Genomic DNA, 21,478 nt, shown 5'->3' on the forward strand with positions numbered 1-21,478 from the left:
ATCAAAGGCTATGCATACCTGAAAGCTCCATTATACACACTATTTCACCACTCACAATCAGTAAGACAGAAAACTTTCCTCTTCTCATCCTATCCGTAAAATCCAGTTTTCGCTACGAATATGAAATGCGAAGTGCTAACGGTCATGTGAAAGGTGATAATATCTTTCTTCTTTCAAAATGCTAAATAATACTAAATATTATTAATACTTTCTTTTCTATTAATGCTAAAGCGGGACGATCTAATAGAAATAGACTGTGAATTGAATTTATAAAAATAAAGAAAGCGCACATCATAGTCGTGGAGTAGGAGGAAGTTGAGGCCAAAATAGGAACTCCTGCTACAGTGTGTTCAGAGTATTTGGGAAGAGTTAGCAAATGAAGAAGATATAAATAAATAGGTACTGTTAAAATTCTGATTAATCACCACTACCGTGAGCGTTGAATCTTATAGAAATAAAATTTCCAATCAATTTGAACGACATTAAATCAAAAGCCATCGTCGAAATCAGCCAATCAGACGAACAAGTGACCTGGGATTTGCTGTGCATTAAAATCTAATAGAAATAAAATTACAGTCGATGTGAGCAGTATAATATCATCGAAACAAAGACTATAGTCGCTTCCAGAAAATCAGACCCGTCACGTGATCTAGGATTTTGACATTAAAATCATGTTCCTATACGCATAAGCTGGTAATCGTTCTCGTATATATTTACTTCAAGATTCAACCGGTATACCCCGCTCCGTGATCTGCTTTTCGTTTTTTTTTTCGCGTTATCATTTTCTTCATCTCAAACGTGAGGGCGTCGGCAAAGATTTTTTTAAGCGTTGTCTTCGAACCCCGCCTCTCCGCATTGGTTTGGGTGAGTAACCCAATGAGTAACAGACTCGTTTCGAATGGTCGACCTTGCGCAGGCAAAACGATTATTCCCAAACACACAAAGTCTCACGAATGGTTACGCAACTAACTGAATCACGTTTCTCCAACGGAGATTACTCGAGTTCAACCATCACTTGCTTAATGTGACCCAATTCTGTGCTAATGTATCTAAAATTTCTTAAGCAACGATCGCATTCGAGAACCATGTACGAGTATTGTTCAATGAGCATATTACTATTGATATTGGGTGACATGAAATGAGATATTTTGTGTTCTATAGTCTGTTTCACATAAATTGAAATGTTCATTAAGGACCCTATAAAGAACAACAGGAAACGATCGGAGGTTTACAATCTATGGTGAAAGAACACATTGCACCAGATTTGCTGATGACGTCGCAATAGTCTCAGACAATTAGAAATTAATTAATATTATGCTGCAATTCCGAACAGACACCCTTAAAAATATATAAAAAATTAATAGTTTTAATTATACCGGTTATAGCCACGGTGATAACTTTTACGGGAGTCACCCGCAATATACAAATTCTAGGAAATATCCACAAAGAAAAAAATCATTCGCCTTGAAAATCCTGGACAAGGCGAATGATTTTTTTCTCTGTGGATTTTTCGCACAAAAAAATTATTACACGGAAAAAAGTGTTGTGGTATGAAAATATTCTTCCTCTTTCTCGTTAACCCAACATTCTTTCCACAAAAATTGGTGTCAACATCCCGTTTCCATGAAGAACAGTTATAGGGGTAAACGAGGAAGACAAAGAAATAGGATTTTTAAGTAAAATGAAATATATTGGACCTTATTGTGAATTGAAGAGGGAAATCCATCAAGGGAGGGGAACAGGGGAGGTCTGGCCATGTTGGCCGGTCGGCAATCGCCGGCGGCCCCCGCAACGCTCGCGTCTATCGTGAAACGAATATGAAACGTTATTGAAATAATAAACAAAGACTCAGATGACTTGTACCAAAGTTTAATCGCAAATATTAAATTCTAAGTTTTCATTACTGTGCTTTATTTACAACATACTCAGTGCAAACAGATCACATAAAAATAAATAAAATAAAGGTGTCAAAAAATAAAGGCAACCTGATTCTTTTTTGAAAGGATCATTCAAAAAACTCATTTTAGAGGTTTTTCTATATATTTGTATCATCAAATCTTATAAGCTGTGAAATTCTCACTTTCACACTATTTTTCTGACGAAATTGCTATTTTTATTAACTTTTATCTAGTATTTTAGAGAGAGAATGGCGTCAAAATCCATTTCCTTTTAATCAATTTCCTAAAATTTTCTAGGGAAGGACCCCATCATGCCCCCAGCCGAGGTCCCCTATTCACCTCAGACCGCCCCTAGAGTGAGACTGCCACAATACTTCGTAAATACTCCATGCAAATCTATCATAGTCGGTAGAATACTGCAATAGCAATAAAACTAACTCTAACTCAACTTGAGTTAGAGATCGGAAACAATTTTCAATAAATCGTCGAAAATCTCATTCGTAAAGAAGCGCTCCACGCGATCGGAGTAACGAACGCCCGTGATAGATCGTTCACGTCTAGGAGAGAAGGCTTGCGTGACTCGAAAGAAATAAGGAGTGGGAGCGGGCAGTAGGAAGGGTCATGGGGATATTGCACCGATTCACCATGAGAGGGGCTGTGAACATGAATAAATTATACGTAATTTTTCCCAACGCAACGCCTAAAACTACTAGAACAAGTGAACGACCTCATCCGCGTACGGAGTAATATCATTCGACCGTAACTCAACACGGCTTTCATGACAAAAAGGCCGCTCATCTCCCAATATTTCATGTGAACTGAGGTCGGAAAGTAGTAAGTGAAAACTACGAATAACAGATCAGATGATTCTCAAGTCAAAAATGTGTTGTAACACACCGAGCATTAAAATGTGTTATCAAAGGTCGCCACTCGCGTCGCTGACGGACAAAGCAATCAGATTTTCACTGAGAAATAAGCTATAATTAGGATATAAACTGAATGACACTGAGTGATCTATCAAACCAGGGGCGCAGCTAGGAATTAAGGTTATGGGGGGGTTTTAGGCGCAACTAATACTGGGAGGTCTGGAGTGCGTGGAATACCCACTAGGGTAAGCGGGAGGTGCGGGGGGCCCTCCCTCAGAAATTTTTAAGATAAATGTTATTAAAATAAGACATTGCAATATTTCCACTCACTCATTGTCAGTGGAAATATTGTAATGTTTTATTTTAATAATATTAAGAAATTCCACCATATCGTGCCCAACATCATACAAGATATTAAGATAAATGGTTAAAATAGTGAGTTTTACGGCTTTCTAAGGTATATTTTATTAATCATTACACTATACTATAAGTAATATTAATCTAATCAAGCAAAATGGATTAAACTTAAACAATTTTCTGATCTTTGGGGGAGGGGGAGGGGCTTATCCTCCGAAACCTCCCTCGCTGCGCCACCGTATCAAACTGACATTTTATTTAATCCTCTATTTTTATGGACATTATATAATCAAGGTCGGACGAAAATGCGCTATTATAATTGACTGAAACGGTAATCTCAAAATGGGTGAGATTGCGCAATCGTATTCTTTATACCCACTCGAAGCTCTCGTTTAATTAAACTCAAAGATTAATGGTTTTGGAATAGAGACCCCACTATGCAGTCCCATTGTATTTTGTAGTTACTCTTTCGTCGCTCTCTCTCCCTCCCTATGTTGTTAAGTTCACTCTTCATCTGCCAGGGGAATAGTGGATTCATTGGACCGTGACTCATGAAAAGGGAACAATGGCGAAAAGTTTCTGAGTCCTCCTATGTCCGTCAGCCACCTAATGACCCATCGCACTGCTTCATCATCTTTCCAGGGGAAGAATAATGGCGAATTCAGTTGAGGGAGCCTCCGTTTTTTATGGATAAATTGTAAAGATGAAATTATTTACGATGAAAAACTATTGAGCGTCAAAGATAATATTTTTAACCTCTACCACCAAATGACCCATCTCACTGCTTCATTATCTTTCCTGAAGAAGAATAATGGCGAATTGGTGAATTACCATTGAGCGTCAAGGATAATTTTGTTAACCTCTTATGCAGCTTTCAGCGTCCCCTCCCCACTCAGTAGTCGCTCCATCCAAACCTTCCGTTTTCTCCGAATATCACCGAACAATAAAAGCTCACCAATTCCAGCACTTATTCGTTCCTCATCCTCTCCCTCCACTTGCAAAAAAAGATATTGCTTAGTTAATACATTTTATGATATTTCTTGGAGTTTAGGTCAATGTAAAAACAAGTTATAGCCAACGTTTCGATTTATTTAAAATCATTCCTCAGGGCTCTTAACTTTGTACATATTTATTGATTGTCAACATCAATAAATATGTACAACAAAGTTAAGAGCCCTGAGGATGATTTTTAATAAATCGAAACGTTGGCTATAACTTGTTTTTACATTGACCTAAACTCCAAGAAATATCATAAAATGTATTAAACAAGGTCAAGAATAGAAGAGGAAAAATAATAATAATACTAATTAGTTAATAAAAATTACGAGGAACATACATGCTTATCGGTTCACACGTTTTCCGCAGTGCGATGAGGTTGCTCAATGGATATTGGTATCTCTCGCCGCATGCTCAGAGAGCGAATGAATCGAAGTCGCCATCAAGAGGGAAGAAGAAAGGCAGAAGTAGAGCCTCTTGAGGGCAAAATCATCGACCACGTTCTATTAATAAGTTCAAATAATTCGACCGCGTCGTCGCTGCGAAGTCTGCTCTTCCGAATCGCCCCTACGAGAGCACCTTCTAATCCGCCCATTCATAAATTTTCAATTAAAAAGTCGGTTTATTTTTTTTTCATCGTATCCCACCGAAAAGATTATCCCATTTGGGCTTAGAGCGGCTTTCCAGCTCCATCTTGAGGAGGAAAAAAAATCCCTGAAAGGCACGGATTCCACTTTCCTCCGGAGAAATCATGCCGGAATAATAGAATTCAACTATGTGATGTGAAAGAATATTGAAGAATCCTCGCACGCTGGCTAAGACCAATAATTATTAGTATTAGCGAACGCAACACTCCATGTTCGATGGACGTGTTTTGTTATTTTTTTCCTTCTTATTACTTACATGGGAAAATTATGCATAAATGTATTGAAATACATCATTTTAATGTAAGCCTGAGCAATTATGCAATTGAAAAGGTTTGGCAGCATTTAAGATTAAATTTAATGATAGAATCATTGGCGAAAGTATGAATTTATAATGCTTTATATTTGTTTTTATGTATTTATGATTTTTTTATACTTTTGCTTAGAAAACTAATGTTATCAGCGTGAAATTACATTTTCCTTCATTTAGATCAAAAAACTTTACAACAGATAAATAAGGAGAAAAACATTTAAAATCCAAGGAACAGGTAGCTGCTTACAAGGCTCTACCTTACATACAAAGAACATATCCTTACATGTAATAGCATTTTGACGATTAATACGGCACGAAAAAATTGGTTAATTGGAGTGGTTGCCTTCTCTTAGTATCTTACGAGTAGTTATGAGGCCTATTTCGTATTTGTTGACAATAATAACCGGCCATACAATGAGCATGATGGTCTTTGAAGGAAGAAATAGTAGAAAAAAATCAAAGGGATAGTGGAAAAGTGGATGGCTACAACGGCAGAGGAAGGCATTAGATAAAATATATGTAGTAGTAACAGAACAGGAATTAAAAAGGAATGTAAGTTCGAAAAGTTTACCTCGTCAGACAACTGAATAGAGAGCCGCGTAAACCAAACTCAGGATTCAAAGCACCGCATGAAACAAGTAAAATTGCACGCGTGCCAATTTACAGCCGCTAAAGATGAAATTTTCCTTAAAAAAACCATTTGGCGTCAGTAGCAGATGCAGAAAAAAATCAAGAGAACGGGGTGCAAAGATATCTTGAGTTGCCTTTACTTTTATTGCAATAAAAAATAATGATGTTACATGAAAAGTTTAAGAAAGTTTTAATTAACCCTAATAAGGGCAACATATTTTTCTGACGTAATCGGGCAAGGTGAGTCCAATGGACTCTTTCAACTTTTGGTTTTAATTTAAACTATTAAACAGTGAAAAATATTACTTTTCACATCAATTTGTACATATTGTGCACCTTAGAATCATTTAACATAAAATTGATTATTATTTGTTTAACAAAAGTTTTACATTACTCATTAATTTCATGCATAGTCAAACAGCGAGTACAGTGGACTCTTTTGAATAATTGTTTCTGTTTTCACTGCATAAAACACCAAATATTTATCGTTACGTGTACATAGTGATAATTTTACATTATTTTGACAATTCAAACCAAATATTTGTAAAATGCACGTTACTTTTTACATTTCGGGCAAACAGACTCACCTTGCCCGGATTTGTGGGAATTCAGGGAAAAAAATTATTTCTAAGTTAGTTTGATTCCGAAAGAAGTTTGAATTGCTCTAATTTATAGGAAATATACCATTAGAAGAAGTAAAAAAAAATACAACATGCTGACATTTCAATAACATAATAAAGTTCGCAAAAATGTGATGCGATGAGTCCAAGAGACTCACCTTGCCCGTATTAGGGTTAAAGTGATTATACACATATGCAACACAATGCCATCTTATGACAGAAAAAAGTTACAATTGCGGTTCTGCGATGTTTGCCAATACGGGCAGACCCGCAAAGGGGGTACTCCTTCGGCCCACATATGTATCCGCCGCTGTATGGCGTAGACGATATTTAAACCCAAATCTCATGATTGGCAGTCTGGCATGCTACAAGTTACACCACCAAGTCATCTTCTTCCAAGTTTAACCAAAGTTTCATCCATTATTATGAGCATCCCCAGAACTATTTAACTGTAACGTTCGTGACAAGTACGTGACAGTTATTGGAAAATATATCAAATAAATGAGCATAACTTCAGACTCTGATAACTTTTAGCATTGCCCTTAAATTTTACCCATTTTTCAGTAACTGGGCAACAACATTTTGAAACTGAAGGTAACACACAAAATTTTAATAAGAAAATCATTTCATTTATAAGTTTTATATTTTGATTAATTTTATTTCACACCTTTTACATGTGTACAGCACCAAAGATTTCGAAAGTAAAGATTGAAACTTTGACTGAATTTAAATAAGCAACATTTTAATTTGAACAACGCCTCATAACCTAACAGTAATTCAACGTAATTATTAAGTATATTTTCAAACAGGCGTATAAAACTTCTCTTGTTTCCAATCATTCTCTTGTCACTTACTTTACCCGGATCGTCGGCTATCGCTACGACGGAATAACAACGAAATCAGTAAATCTATGTGTTTGGATTCCAAATGTCTTTAGCTGAATTGTTATCTATGTCAACGCCGTGGAGGTAGGCACAGTCCCATGTATACTCTATATTTTAAATGTAAAAATTTTTGCCGATAACGTGGTGATGAATTACGTAGGTACTTCGTAAGGAACTACTTCAATGAGTACTAAGGAATTAAAATGGAAGATCTATGGAACCAGTAGGCATCATTTAAGACTTTTCGTTCCTCCATGAAAGCGATGCTTGGAAGTTGACAGCGGCAGAGAAGTCAAGAGTGGAAGGATTTGAAATGTGGTGCTATCGAAGAATAATGTAGATAAAATGGATGGACCATGTAAGTAATGAGGAAGAGCTTAGAAGAGTGGAGAAAAAAGAAGTATTCTAAAAACCTTACGGAGGAGACGGGACAACTTAGTTGGCGACATTATGAGGTACGATGGCCCGATGAGCACAATCGTGGAAGGACAGGTGGAAGGAAAGAAGGGTAAGGGACGGCCTTAAATGAGTTACATAGGGCAGGTATAAAGGATTTAAAAGAGAATATATACGTCTCAATGAAAATGCTAGAGGATAGGAGAGAGGAGTGGAGAGTTTCATCAAACCAATATTAGTATTGTTGACTTATGATGATGATGAGGACCCTTGTAGGCTAGTTTCCGTTTGCAATTTTTGCTCCTAGGCTGCCCCCTCCTGCCCCTCGCTGGGTACGCCCATGGGACCCGTGTTGGCTAGTTTCCGAAGAGAATGAGCTGATGAATGGCGGATGTTTACAAGCACATTAATACAATACTGCGAATAATCCCTCCGCTCGCCTAAAATCATCATAATATCGATCGTGAATTCCCAAAGTAACCTTATGTGAAGAAGATATTCTAAATTCAGATGTAGATCTTGTATAAACGATCGATACATAAAAAGTACTTGAATATTCTATTATGATAAAAGAGTTCAAATTGGAAGGCCAGTAAAATTTAGGGAACCACAGACAAAACTGGAAAGAAATTAAACAGAAATAAATAGGGAGTACGCGACGTACGTTAAACATAATATTTTCCTATTAGGAGAGGGATAATGCGAATTAAAATGTTATTAAAACACTTTAACAACAGAATTGGAAAAATTAAACTTGAAATTTTCATGGAACTGACACCACATTCTCAGAGGTAGTTGTTTGGAGGAAAGGGTTCAATAAGTTCCGAAGCCCCTTGTCGGTATTCAATACCTATCGCTCAGCGATAATGTACCAGATTTCTGATACGTGTAGACAAGTGGCTTTGAGATATTCGCCAATTATTTTCGAACATTATTGGCTAAGGTGGCGAAATCAAAAAAATTCATTGGAGAGCCATCTTAAAGAACACTATCTCTTCTATTATTTCAGAAATTTCGGGGTGCGGGCGACAAACCCCTAGGCCCCCCACTTAATAATCGTCAATTTCGATAAAGGGCACAGGATAAGGGAGGTTAGCCGTCCCCTGGCTTACGTCACCGGACTTCCCTTGATCCCTTCGCACATCGGAACAACACTTGCTCTCGGAGCTTCCGGAAGCTGACAATCTAAAACTGCACTAACGACGCACGACTGCTGATTGGAAAACGGCCAGAGTCACAGAAAGAAATACGACCTATCATTTACTCAGCGACGGGAACTCACTGAGGGTGCGCCAACATTTCAACGGAGTGCCTAACACGGAAAATCAATCGGCTACTTCTAGATACACTGGTGGAGACCGAGTGATCGAGAAATTGACGGCAAATATTAGAGTACACAGCAGAAGAGAAGAGGTCATTTCTAACATTTAACTAAGGAAGCCAAAGCTGGATGAGATGGGAGTATTCCGATACCTGGGATAGCCGAAAAAATAGCGTGGGGTGAATTCGATGAAATAGCCAAGACGAGAATCTACGTAAATCCGGGAGTACAAGCATTTAGGTAAGAAAACAATGCATTACAAATTACATCCCAATCATACTTCTCTTTGGCAGTGATCTATGGACGATGACAGCGATATAGAAGTCAAGGGTTGAAATATTGCAATGTGGTACCTAAGGTGAAAGGTAAAAAACAAATAGATCGACCGAGTGAGTAATAGCGGAATGCTGCAATAAGGAAGAAGCAGAATGGAGATATGAAAGGATTCCATAAGACTCGAGAAGAAGAACAAGAAGACTGGATGACCAAATAGGCTCCAACAAGCAACACGATGGCAAGAGGAAGGAAAGAGGCTGAAGGGCGAGGTGAAAGGCTAAGGAAACCCGTGGATGAAATGTATTGAACATAGCTGATGAAGAATGCGAAAGACAAAAACTACTTAGGCGTGAAAAGGCTGCGATTTGAGAGGAGAACTGCGTTAACCCAATTTCAGGATTGTAGACCGGTGACGGAACTGTCGGGAGTCGGATCTGTAACTTTAAAAAGGGGGTCGGGTGCATTGCGACCGCCGAGAAACGATTGCGCGGATATCTCCGCTGACTGCTAAGGGTGAAGCACTCGGGAAAATAAGTTTCGAGTAGTGGCGCCACTTGCAAGAGGGAATGCAGCGATCGCTCATAGTTACACAAACCCCCGACAGGTAACGCGACCCGTCAACAGCAAGATTCACCGCGCGTAATTTAAACAGCCGTTACGACAACATTCTACACCCTCGGTTGTTAAGGCGAATCTCTACCTGAGCATACATTTGGAGAAACGAAGAGTACAAGCTTTAACGGTGTACACAAATTTACACATATCTCCGAATAATATTGGAGCACCATTATATTCTTCAGCGTATTTCTTTTTTACCGGTATGGAATATTAAATAAAGTAAAAGAAATTAACCGCTTGAAATTTTCTACGGTGAAAACTCAAAGTTAAATTGGACCAATGATTTCAACTGCTGACAAAAACTGAACGCCATGCATTTCATACCTAATGATCTTAAGTTATAGTCGTGAAACGTTTCCTATCGGGGTAACTGTTACAATATTTAAAAACGTAAAGTACACAATTTGCATGATTTGTTTGGATATCATACCGCTGCAATCTGCAGAGAAATCCCAGAATTTCTAATACATCTGGAACATATTGTCTAAGAAAATATTACGCCCAGAAGAATTAAATAAGACCTTCTTGTAAAAATTGTCAGGCAATCTTTTTCAACGGAGAAAATTTAACGCTAAATTTATCGGATAATTTCTGCTGTTGAAAAAAATTCAAAGTTTGGCATTTCTCATCTAATAATCTTAGGTTATATCATAGAGTAAGTATACTTACTCTATGGTTATATGTAACACGTTTCCTATCGGGTTAAATACTGTTTCCATTTTCAAAAAAAAACTATGCTCTCAGTGGCAATCAAATAATAGTTATTATATAAATTGATTTCAAAATATACGTCTTTTACACCAAAAAAATCAGCCACTTTCAACCGCTTATGTTAAAATAAGTAAGTAAGTCTTTCATGATTTTTAAGGGGGAACTCTCCGGTAAGTCTTTCATGAATATTCCATTTACATAAACAAGCCACGAGAAATATTCTACCGTCTTTGCTGCCTTCATTTGCTAAGACATCGTCAAAACATATTTAAAGAGAAAAAAAAAGTAGTGGCCCGTGATAATACTGTTTAAAGGCAGGTTTTTCTTTGTTATATGTCACACATATCTGATTGGGTAAAAATATCTTGGTGCGTGTTCATGGTATTCATGATGTGCGTATTTCAACCGCTTATATCAAAGTGACTCTATGGAAGGGCCGGTTTAAGCGGTCAGCTAAGTACGCCGCGTTGGGCGCCAAACAAAAGGGGCACCTAAGCGCACAGTCCACTTTTCAGTACTAACTAAACAAGGATATTAAAGGCTGAGGGTTTGATTTGAGGGAGGCAGAATAACGTTCGCTTACACTGGAAAAATGTCTAGAACCGGCCCTGTTCTATGGCAAGTCTTAGATTAGTGTTCCACTTACATAAATACGCCACGAGAAATATTCTACCTTCATTGCTCCCTTCCTTTGCTTGAAAACCCGTCAAAGGATGTTTTAATTAAGGGAAATTGGGATGGGAAATTATGAAAGTAATACAGAGTGACAATTCTGATCAAGGCAGGTTTTTCTTTGTTAAAATGTCACACATTTTCTGATAGGATAAAAAAATTTGATGCGCGTTTGTTGCATTCATGACGTTCAAATCACAACCGCTTATTTTGAATGACTCTATGGTAAGTCCTATATTATTCGACTTACATAAACACGCTACAAGAAATATTCTACCCTCTTAGCTCCCTCAATTTGCTTGAAATACGTCAAAAGATTTTTAAAGGGACGTTAAGAAGGTAGTGCCCCGCGATAATGCTGTTCAAAGCAATTTTTTTCTTCGCTTGATTGTCACACATTTTGTGATTGGGTGAAAAGGTAATTTGGTGCTTGTTCGCGGCACTCATTTCGTGACAGTATTTTCTTCTCCCCACTTCTTTAACCTTTTGCCGACACCTTCGCCTCAGGGGATGAAGTCCCTTCGCGTGCTACACGGTGACTGACCGAATCCAAAGGACGTGGGCTCCACCCACTTCCTCGCACTGTCGACATTGCTCAACGGGACATGAAAATCTCTTTCGCGGCGTTGAGCAAGTTACTTTTGGTCCTCACCGGCGAAGGGCAGTTCGGCACGCAGGATAAATGAGAATGAAAGGTTTGAAATCCCACTCACTTTCGTAACTGGAGCGGAGGGAATGCATTATTTTCGAAAAAGAGAAAATAAAAGGGGTAAGATCCGTAATACCATACGTAAGGGCGGGGTTGAAAATTTGAGGTGACAGTATTCTATCGGAATGGTAACATCGCATGAGAAGCCTCGAAAGTAAAATCAAACCTTACCATTGAGCTTCAAGTTACCAAATTGAATTTTTTAGGAAATTCAGAGTAGACTTTTATTTACATTTTCCCAAGTCCCAATGTTTTCCTGTATCATAACATTTGCATTTACTACTTATATACTACAGAAAATACAAAAAAAAACAATTTTCAAATACTAGATACACGAAAAAACTAGTAAGGGTCGAGTGTACCGTGGAAATTTAGAGAAGAAAGCATAAGTGTTTAGTATATATTTGAGTTGCGCATAGCATATTATAACGTATATTTTACAGTTGAGCAAGCGTGATTCTACCTCCTATTGGGTGAATCGGCTAAAATACAGGTTCTTACTCACGACAAGTATTGTTTATATGTTTCTCTTAACCGCCTGAAATATTTTACTCACAGTCATGTTTTTAGTGGGAATCGATTATACCTACCATAATTAAATTTCACGACTTTCTTCTAAATAAAACAATAACCCCGCCACATGACTGCAATTGCCTCTGAGAAGCCAGATAAAAATCTATTTGCATAAAAAATAACGAGAGAAGAAGGAAAAAAGATCCAAAAAAACTTTACTACGGACGAATGAACTACGTTTCATAACGGCATTGAGGCATGGATGATGATAGCCACAGAAAAGCTCAGGGCGAAAATATTCTGAAATTCGGTACTACAGTGAAGTACTACCAAGAGCGTACCAAGGAATATAACTAGGGGGGGACAAGCCATGGTCTAGGGGAGGGACACGCCCCGGTCTAGGGGAGGGCAAGCCATGATCCATTTTAGCATGGAAAAGGTGAGTGAGACCAACATTTTAAGAAAATTATAACAGTGCTTTATTAGTTTATGAGATTATTTCCTTAAAAAATAGTTTTATTTTAGTTACTTATCTTATTTTTTTAAAGTATACCGGGACTAGCCGCGGTGATAACTTTTACGGGAGTCACCCGCAATGCACAATCGTGCGAAAGATCCACAGAGAAAAAATCATTCGCCTTGACCGAGATCTAGTCAAGAGCGAACACCTCTATGTGTTCTATGTCCGGGCCTGCTCTCCGGCTGTGGCGCTGTGCGCACGACTTGTACTGCTAGTGGCATCATATGCCCCGCAGTCCAGCAACACCTTGTCCGGTAGTGTCCGCAAATATCAACAGGGAAGAATGACGCCTCGGTAGCTTAACTGGCTAAAGCACTCGACCGGATCCCGGTCAAGGCGAATGATTTTTTCTCTGTGGATCTTTCGCATACTTATCTTATACTAATTATGTATCATTTTTTGCGGGTTTAAAGAAAATTTGTTGAATACTATCGTTTCAATTCAGAACTGATTTTGCTCAAAGATTTTTGCGATTTTTGCTTCTTGGGGGGGGGGGGCAGCTGCCCCCGCCTGCTCCTCGCTGGGTACGCCCATGGAAATGACAATGGTGAAATTGATAGAATGAGCGAGTAATAGGAAAATACTAGGAGTAATGGGAGAAATAAAAGAAAAGTCTTCTGATAACCAGAAAAAAACTCAATCGATCACACTATGAATCATGACGGCAAGATGGAGACAATCGTCCAATGCAGCGGTTCCCAAACTTTTTCTTTCTGCGACCCATTTTAGCCCATACGTTTTAGCCGCGACCCCCTAAAAATGGTTGTCTAAGTTTAAGTACATAGTTCACTTTATTATTCGCACATCTCGCGACCCCTTTCCGAATGGCCCGCGACCCCCCTGGGGGTCGCGAGCCCCAGTTTGGGAACCGCTGGTCCAATGTAATACCTGGTTTTTTCCCGGAGAACGATGGCATCATTATTTCTCGGGTCACAAGCTGGATAAGGTCCTCCATGACACCTTCCAACTTTTTTGGATTACTGGATCCCTGAGGACGATGGGCAAGTTGTACATCGAAAAGTCTGATGGAGATATGGAGGACCTTACCCGGTGTGAAACCCGAAAATATTCACTGATATCATCGAATGACAAATAGCAAGTAAAGGTAGCAACAACAAAAGGCTAGTTTTAAATACCAAGTTATGACGGGCACAAAAGAGAATAAATACCTGGTAAAATATTCGCTAATGAAACAAATAGGAGGATAGTTTCCTGAAATCATTACTAGCGTTATAGACTCTTCTCGGCCAAAGAATATTTTTTACTGATTCCCAATGTTCGGCCAGGCTAGGCTGTATCACAAGATAAATTGTTTTAAATCCGATTGCTTTTGCAACTGCAGCGTGGGCAATAAGTTATTTTCGAAAAATACGAGGAATAAAATGGTAATATTATATAAAATGGCGAAGTCGAAACTTCGATTGCATGCCGACTTAAAAGGCCGTTTTACACTGGGCACGTACTTGCACAATATGACGTGTGTACAAAGACGCAGTCAAAATTGCGTCGTGTAAAGCGGTGAATTGCTAGAACACATGCATGGACGTGAGATTAAAAAAATAGCCCCTGCTCTAATTTCGTTCATGCATTCGCGCAGTTCCACGCTATTTTAGAATTCAATGCAGCTCTAACCTGCGCATCCGTGCCCCGTGTAAAACGGCCTTAAAAAGCCTCGACGGTTGAACAAAAAATATTTTAGGCAATTTCAACGAGGAAGCATTTTTATTTCTTTCAATTTAATGCATTTCATCTACCGCCAGCAAGTTTTCAATTGCGTAGTTTACATAAAATGCATGTGTAACAATCTTCTCGACCGGAAGATCATCCATTAAAGCTGTTAGTGGATTATGTACGAAAACAGGACAGGAATATACATGACTTTTCGCACCGTAATTAACTCGGGAATATTTCTTCAACGGTGTTTAAAAATTAGGATGGGGTGACATAAAAATTTAAAAAAAAGCCAGGTATATCATCCGTGTCATTCCTTCCGCGTATAAAATTTTCAATAATTCATGTAACTTGCTCGCTGGGACGAAAACAGAGGAAAATAAACAAAATTACTCTTGCTAATATGCCAAATTTCCCCAAACCAAAAAATAATAACGCTGATTATCTCTTGTTTCGTAATTCAATAGCATTGATCAAACAATTTGCCACCGGCGAATATTTCAGGCTTAAAATAAAACTGGATTGACCATTTTGTTATCCATCGGTTACTGCCAAGCGGTTGGCGACGCGGTGGATTCGGAAAAGTTAACAGTAAAATTAGAAGAGGAAATAATTAGGAAGGCCGGTAAAACGATAAGAATAAGTGCTACGAAAATTTTTCAGCGAGTGAAGGAAGAATTTAAATGAAATTGTTCTCAATAAGACGACCAAAAATTTTGGCCCATGGGGGGATCGAACCCACGACCTTCGCGTTATTAGCACGACGCTCTAACCAACTGAGCTAATGGGCCAACTCGACTACAGCGGGGAAAAATACAGACCAGTTACTTCCTCCCTCACTGTGTACAATCTGGTTGGACAAATAGACTAATAAACATAAACAGGGCATGCTTACGTTACTAGTTAGAATAATGTGATCATTTCCCACACAGCACATCGTTGCCAGAGGACGTCCGCTGCGTGTCCGTCGCGTCCTCTCAGTGTCCGCGGATTTTCAGGACAGCCAGAGGACATCCGCCGGCTGTCCTGGCCATCCGTCCGCACACTGTCCTATCTCGGATGTCCAGCGGACGTCCAGCTAGTGTCCCATTACGCAGGGTTTGGGAGTTTTGGTTTCCTCTTAAAACACTCACCTCCTCAAGGAGGAACTCCGAGAGAAAGTCTCGTGATCCTCCTCCGAGTAGGGAGTATAGGAGAAGGGAGAAAGAAAAAAAACTCTCTCTCGTTTCTGAAGCCAGAATACTTCCTCCCGGTCGAGGAAGAGGAAATTTTTCGTGGAGGAAGAGATATTTTGAGGATTATTTTAGGTAACCAAATGTAATCCTCTTGTTGGAGTGTGGACTCGGAGGAAATTATAAACTATTTAACGAAAAAAAAATTGACATTTTTACCGCTTCTATAGTTTAAGAACAACAAATGTACGCTATTTTTAAGTTTTATATTGTTTATAACAATTAATTAAGTTTAAACAAAGTTAGCAACAATTTAAGTAACATTTACGAGCGTTAAAAATTTCTACATGCCTCACGGGTTAAACAACAACAATTGAACGAACTTATGACTCTCTACATTATTTATAACAATTTTTAAAGTTTAAATAAATTTAGCAACAATTTTAGAAACTTTCAAAAAATTAAAAATTTCCGCATGTTGTACGGTTGAGAAGCGTTGGATGAACAATAAACCCGTACTTTTCATGATTATAAAAATTACTTAAATTTAAACAAATTTAGCAACTATTACAAAAATTAACAACAGGAATAATGGAATTTATTGATTTTTACTGAAATTTTATATTATGTACCAATGTCCTGCGGACGTCGCGTAGCCGTCTCGGGGACATTCCATTCCTACAGGTTAAATGAACTCTTTCAACTTATTGATTAATTAATATTTACCCTCTAGGGATTAAAAAATCTCAGAGGCGATTGATTGGAAAGTATTTTAATGAAACATAACGCTTTAAATTCATTTTAATTTTTAATGGTAAGAATTCTCCTAAAATTATCACGGCATCGATGGCCTCATTCCCAGATTAGAAATTGTAATTGTCCAATTTAAGGATAGGCAAGAAGAAGAAGTAGTAGAAGATAGAAGGTAAGTACTGCCGTACCTTTACTTTATATCGAAATTCTAGTTTTTTTGGTGGCGAACGAATTTTGAATCTACCGCTACTCCGCGATTCAGGAAGGTGTTCTACCATGGTTCTCCACATTCCTCCGTTCCTCCTTTCCAACAGAGGAACCGGAACGGAACACCGGAGACAGCATGGTGGTTTGGCGGTTACAAAGATGCTGCTGCAAGTAAGTTTGATGTGACTTCTAAATAATTTTTTCTTGGCGTTCACTGGCGGCAGTATAGTGTTTCCGCATGCTCCTTATATTTCTTATAACTCAGCCTGTAACATCTCGAGGAAAAATATGGCTCTGCTTGGAACAACATTACCGTCTTGGTAAAACCGTTACTTGGCAACTAAAGGTAGCGTCTTTTTCCGTTGTTCATGGTGAAATTTTCGCTTTTGTTCCTTGTTTACATGATATAATTTAAAGTGGAAGTTCTTGTACTATAGTCTCTGTACGCGAGAACGTATAGGAAATAATGTAAGTGCTAGCGCATAAAATAGAACCTGTTGTTTTGATAGCGTAGGCGACGGCTGAATTTGTTGGAAGTCCCAACGGTCCGTTTGGTTCCGTTCCTAAATCAAATCAAGTAGGGTTCTTGGCAATAAATATAACTAGGAATTGTACTTACGTGTAACCGGGGGATTTTGCAACACGCATGTATGATTAATAGGTTTCACGTAAATTATTAATTCTTTGAAATCGGACTACACCGTGTGATTTCTTTCGATATGTATAGTTACGCACGCATCGAAAAAGAACAATAATGTTATGATAGGATAACCACCAATGTTTAGCCTTTTTACAAAAAGTTTTTATACTCTTTATCTGTTTGATGGAACTAGGTTAATAATTAAAAATTTTAGGTCCTAAATAAATAAATGATCTATTATGTCAGTAAAGATAAGGCTTAGGGATTGAAAAATTACAATGCCGACGTAACTTTTATAGCGTTTATTATATTTTTTCTGCCAAATTTTGCTAACCTAATAAAATAAAAACTAATTTAACTACAAACTAAGTAACTGTGCTATTAGTCATCCATGCATTTAATTTAGTGGAAACTATAGGACGACTGTAAGAAACTCGGGATGAATCTAAACAAGGTCTAATTGTAAGTGATATATTGTGTAAACAAACCTTAAGGCTATGTTTTATGGTTCATTTATTTGCTCAAACTGCTGCATGAAATCTTATACCCAGAAAATAGAACTTGTGCATCTTTTCGTACAGCCATCGATACACATTTTGGTGTAGAGTATCGTGAACCTGATATATTTACCTGGAGGCATTTACTGACTATAGCTTTCATGTAGTGGAGTTGAATAAAAATAGTTCATCTGTATTTTTATTTATTTCCTATCTCTATTTATAAGTTTGTATGTCTCTCTTCTTATAATTGTCTGTATACTTATTTGTCTTCATTCTTTACAGATGTTGCATTTAACCAGGACGATACAGCCACCAATTCTAGTGTGGAAGTTACAGTGAAGAGTTGGCTGGAACATGCTAAAGCGAGGCATGTGAGAGAGGTGTAAGTATTCGTTTGATTATTATATAGGTTTGAGCAAGGAGGAATAATTTTGGTCTGGATACTTTTTTGGCAAGTTGCTCCTGTAAAGGGAGCTCATATAAAGTAAATTTAAATAATTATTAAACATCTTGTAATACAAGGTTCACCCTTCCATGCTAAAGGTAGAGAAAATAGTATTGTTATGTATTATTTTCAGATGCAGATTCCACTACCAAGTAATTCAAACATTTGAAAACAATTTTTGTTCTGCATATGGGAGGTATAATTACCAAAAACGTGGTTGAAAAGGATCTCATGCTCTATAAAAGTTCGATGTATAGCACCTGTAGAACTTAAGAATGGGATAACTTATTCAACAGGGATGGTAGTTGCACAGTACTACAGAAGCTACTATTTTCTAGTAGCTCTAGCTAACTAAGATGTTTTGAAGTAGGTGTTTTTGTAGGAGCTATAGAAATTTCAGTAGCTCACAGCAGGCCTTAGCTGCTATTCCCCTGTTATGTCTCTGTCGAAATGTGAATATTGCCAGTGAGCTAGGTTGTCACTTTTGCCTTGATACCAGACTACATTAGAAGATCTATTTTAATTATTAAGATTGGAAGAATTCGGAGATCTAAATCATGGAATGGCCTTAACTACAGCAAGTTTTTGCTAGTTTTTCAAAGTTTCTATTTTTTTAAAGTTGCATCTCGGCCAATGCAGCTAAGTGGTTTGTGTGCCAAATCAGTGTGGCTGTTTTCACACTAATCCCAAGAGATCTAGTCCACTTAAACTTCCTCCTTTAAATTTTCTAGTTTCCTTTACTCCTATATCATATTCAGCTCCTCTGCATTAGTCTTCCTTAGCTCCAGCTTATGTAACACAATTCACTCTAGTGTAGTCATAATCTTCAAGCAGAGACCAATTGTTCAGAAATATTATCCTCCATTTGAATGCTTTTTCCAATATCTTTTTCGAGACCTCTACTAAGCTGTCTGGCAAGGATGGATCAAAGAATTTTTTTCTAGATGGTGCACCAGGGTCTAACAGGCAACAGTCTTCTCATATTTGGGATTAAAATCTAGTTCAACAATTGTTCTATGAAAAATGTTCTTAATCATAATATATACATTACTAACACATTAATAATTTTACTCAAAATCTTTTCTTATTTAAGAACAAGAAAAAGTCAAAGAAAAGTTTGTAAAATGTATTCAGCCTGTAATGGACAGGTTTCCTAATTTTGAAACCTTAAGAATGTTAAACATGTGACTAATAAGACTGTAGCGTCCTGTCTTATGTAATCTGCTTGTTACGTACAAGATACAATTTCTTGCTACAATGAAATGTTTATATACTTCATTATTACAGGAGCAGTGCAGGAGAGCAAGACAGCCCCTGAAAAGGATGTGGAGGTTGCCATCCAAAGCTGGCTAAGGCACGCCAAGGAGAGGTTACAGGGGAAGAAGAAAGTTAAATAAATCGTATGTAGTTTCTGGCATTGTACTGTTTTAAGAAGCCAAATAAATATTGTGCATGAAATTGATGCCTTATTTATTTAAATTCTTGTCTGGACCTATTATTTATTAGTATCGAACAAAATGCAATCCTAACCTAAACGTGTCCTGAAGGTGTCCAGAGCGGACAATTTCAGGTCGTCCATAGGCCACCTTTTTTACTGACATGCGGACTTGCAGCGGACATCATTTTGTATGAATTCGGCTGTCCGTAGGATGTCCATAGGCCACTTGGCGGACAATCACCGGATGTCCGAAAGGTGTCCGTGTGCTGTGTGGGTTACTGACGGAAATTATAAAATCTTTTTTTAGAGCTGGTTACGTTTTACCCTTTTATCTCTAAGCGTGTAAACAAAATCAGATAGATCGTAACCTTTAAAGGTTTATTAATTAATGAGTGACAATTTTTATAGACTTCGGTTCGAGAATTGGATATTGCTCGGTGATTTTATGCTATAAAATTAATACACTGTATTTATTATTAGAGTTTGATGAATAATTTGTATCCAGTCAAAAATCAGCAGAGTCATTATGAAAAATGAAATGATAAAAGGTAAGTCCATAATTTTAAAAATAAGAAATTATTTCTTTTGGACATAAATTGTAGTAAATATAAGCACAATTAATTGTGACACTTAAGAAAATGCAACGATCAAAAGTAAAAAATTTCCTATAAAGCCCAATTTTCATTGCCGATATATAATACGGTACATGAGTGATAATAGCGGCCAACAAATCAATTCATGCGATGCGGTAAGCCATTTCAATAGCATATTTTTATTTATTTATTTATCTCAACTACCCCCAAATACAACACAATATGGCCTTTACATCGTGGGTTTAAACAATCAACATCAGACGTTTATATACACACCCATAACATAGAATGGGCAACTTCACCAGTCGGGACTCGAACCCGCGACCTTCGACATGGTAAACGAGGACTTATCCCCGCGGCCACCGGCAAACGATACTGCGATTGATTACTCTTTAAATATCAAAAAAAAAATGCTTAAAGGCAAGGCTAGCACTAAATAAATATGTCCCAGGACATTTTTAAGACCGAGGCGAAGGGGGGGAAACCGTCACCCCTGTTTCCAACCACCCTTTCAGACGAAGGAAACTTATTTTTAAATACCGTATCACAAGTATACACGGAAAAAAATACATTATACGTTGCTAATAACTCTCAAATCCACTGTTAAGCGGGTAGCTATTCCGATATCGCACTATTGCATGTGCAATACTGAGATATACCTTATCGTTTCTTACAATTAGAATTTTACACGTGTTTGAAATATTGTTGACATTGAGTAATAAGTTTTAATTTTTTATTAAATATAATGACCATTATGAGAGGGATAAACGTGTGATTTAGTATAGTTAAATGCTACCCGTACGGCAAATCAATGGTTAATGAAAGGATGGGAGTTCGATGCCCGCTCAAATACAGGAGCATTTTTACTGTTCACTCTATTAAGGTCTGTTTACACGGTGAAGTCATAGGTGCTTAAGTGAAAATTCAGATTTACGAATGCAATTAAAGAAAATAAAGCACGTAAAACCAAGTTATTCTCACCCTCAGTCGATGGAGTATAGACGATGCTTTTAAATTATTATGAAATTTGAAACATAATATCTTTATCGCAAGGAACTACGGTTACATTACGGTTTTTCTGATAGACCAAGATCCAGGGGCGGATTCAGAATCAA

At 37.7% G+C, this 21,478-nt stretch overlaps 1 non-coding gene across 1 annotated transcript; it reads right to left on the reverse strand.

The window, feature by feature from the left end:
• Nucleotides 1–15,332: 15,332 nt before the first annotated feature.
• Trnai-aau lies at nucleotides 15,333–15,406 on the reverse strand. Its single transcript has one exon. It is a non-coding gene; the product is annotated as a tRNA-Ile (tRNA).
• Nucleotides 15,407–21,478: the final 6,072 nt, after the last annotated feature.

This window comes from Ischnura elegans, chromosome 9 (genome assembly GCF_921293095.1).
Source record: "Ischnura elegans chromosome 9, ioIscEleg1.1, whole genome shotgun sequence".
Taxonomy (NCBI): Eukaryota; Metazoa; Arthropoda; class Insecta; order Odonata; family Coenagrionidae; genus Ischnura; species Ischnura elegans.